The 2,646-nt window shown below is 36.4% G+C and overlaps 1 pseudogene; it reads right to left on the reverse strand.

Moving 5' to 3' along the window:
* Positions 1-302: 302 nt before the first annotated feature.
* On the reverse strand, positions 303-1,234 carry LOC139036995 (olfactory receptor 4A47-like; annotated as a pseudogene).
* Positions 1,235-2,646: the final 1,412 nt, after the last annotated feature.

Below are 2,646 nucleotides of genomic sequence, written 5' to 3' on the forward strand. Positions count from 1 at the left end.
TTGACCTATGGACTTTTGTTGGCAAATTGAATCTCTATTTTTTAATATATATTACTAATTCCTAGATATATAGGCATTACCTCTTTCTAGGTACAGTAATAAACAAGTAATTATAGACCTTACATTCTAGTAGGTAAGTAAACTGTTATTAATGGCATAGCTATATTAATTGCAAACATTCAAGTAATTATCATAAAGTCTCCGAAGAAAGAGAAATCAGAATCAAATTTTAAAATGACTTTTACATTCTAAGTAAATGGAACCCTGATGACAAATGACTCCCTTCATGTTGGGTGATGCGATTATTTACTATGAGATACGATGTTCCTTTTCCAGAGCTTCTTCATAGCATTAGTCAACTCAGAATTTCTTAGACTGTAGATTAATGGGTTCAGCATGGGAGTTATGACTGTATAAAACACACTCAACAGATTTGTCAATGGGGAAGGTCTTAGCAGGTCTTGCATACATGAAAATACAGGGAACAAAGAAGCAGACAACCACAGTGATGTGGGAACCACAGGTCTGGAGGGCTTTCCGCCTCCCTTCCTGACTCAGGTTCTTCAGAGAGTGCAGGATGACTCCATAGGAGACAAGTAAGAGCAGAAACACAACAGTGCAGATCAGCCCCCCATTGGATGCAACTAAGAGGTCAGTGACATAGGTGTCAGTACAGACAAGTTTCAATAAGGGGTACATGTCACACATATAGTGATCAATGACATTGGGGCCACAGAATGGGAGCCCATAAACAGTGCTAAGTTGAATAATTGAGTGCAGAAAACCTCCCAACACAGGACACCACCAGCAGCACAACACACACCCTCTGCCTCATGATCACCAGATAATGCAAGGGCTTGCAGATGGCCACATAGCGGTCATAGGCCATCACCAGCAGAAGGAAGACCCCTGATCCAGCAAAAAGGTGCTCTGCAAACAGCTGGGTCATGCAAGATTCAAAGGATATGTTTTTTTCCCCAAAGAACAAGTCTGAAATCAATCTGGGGGTAATAGAAGAAGAATAAGTGACATCCATAAATGATAAGCTAGCAAGAAAAAAGTACATCGGTGAGTTCAGAGTCTTACTGACAGTTACAGTAATGATAATGAGAAAGTTGCCCAGTACAGTCAAAATGTAAAAGACCAGGAACATAACAAAAAGGACTTTTTGCTCCTTTGGATTCTTTGTGAGGCCCAAGAGGACAAAGTAAGATATATTGTTCCTTGGTTCCATCTAGTTCTTACAAGAGCTGAGTTTGTGTATTAGAAGCAGTTTACCTATAAAACAAGGGGGGAGAGAATTAAATGTTTAATTTTTTATTTATCCATTCATTAGAAGAATGTGAATGGCGTATATTTTGGGTCCAATGTGTTAAGGACATTCTTATTACCAGCTTGAAAAAGCCATAGAACCCTACCCTCACATGATAAGGCATCAGGCAATTGCAGCAGTCACATGAATATTCACACAGTGCTGAGTTACAGCATGAGTGTATATCAAACTAAAATCAGAAAAGACTTCCCAAAGGAGTAAGTGCTTCAGCTGAGTCTCTTGTTTGTTTGTTTTAATGAGAGAATAAAAAAGATGGGAAGAGAATTCCATGAAAGGAGCACCATTTATGAAGTCACAAATGTGTAACGCATGTGACTCTCTTAAGGTAATTTACATAATCAATGTGAGTAGACTAACTATGAATAGAAGATCCCTGTCTTGAATTGTCTCAGACCTCACTGATATGTCTTAGGTCTTCAGGGGGATATTTCCCTTTTCCTGACCAATAAATGCTCCAGCAGTCTAATTTTGTGTCTCCAGCCCCTCTCTCTCCCTTAATTTTCAAATTTATATATGCAACATCTCTAGTTTTTGACATCCAGTTGATTGGCAATTTAGTATTTATAAAACTAGCTTTTAAATTTTCCATGAAAAACATAAGTAGTTCCTATACAAAATTTAAAGAGGCGTTCCCTATTTATCTCATTAAATACTATCATTTTCCATGCTATTGTCCTGACAAAAAAATTGCAGTCCTCTGCACTTGATACTCTCATAAAACTTTACTAAATCCTGTTGTCTCTCCTTTCAAAATATATCACTAATTTTTCATTCCCTTCTTAATTTCTTCCTATTCTACTGCAGTACCCTCCTACCAAGTTTTTTTGTGTTTACTCTCCAAAAATCTGTTCTCCTAAAGCAGCTCAAATTGTCTTTTTCAGTTTTATTCTGATGATATCACTCTATTGCTCAAAACTGCTACAGTATATTCCAATCATGCACTCATAGTCTATCATATTTAATATTTACAAAACAAGAAATGCAATTGCCATTTTATAATTGAAGAATCTAATACTCAGAACATACCATTTATTTTCCCCAAATCACACACTTCTAAGTGATATATCTAGAATTGAATCTACATTTGTTTGACTTCAAAGTAATTTAATTTCTTACATAAAGAAAGTCATACAACTGTGAGCCTGGTTCTCATTATTTTCTTTAGTTTTACCTTGTGGAGGTTTGTTCAGAATCTAAGGATGATTTGAAGTTATTCATAAACACTTGAAATTGTTTTTCATCCAGTTTGATGACAGAGGCCAAATGCTGCCTTATTAATTGAGTTTATTTCATTTGGCAGTCTGTCCTTTTTC

Source organism: Odocoileus virginianus, chromosome 10, assembly GCF_023699985.2.
Source record: "Odocoileus virginianus isolate 20LAN1187 ecotype Illinois chromosome 10, Ovbor_1.2, whole genome shotgun sequence".
Classification (NCBI taxonomy): Eukaryota; Metazoa; Chordata; class Mammalia; order Artiodactyla; family Cervidae; genus Odocoileus; species Odocoileus virginianus.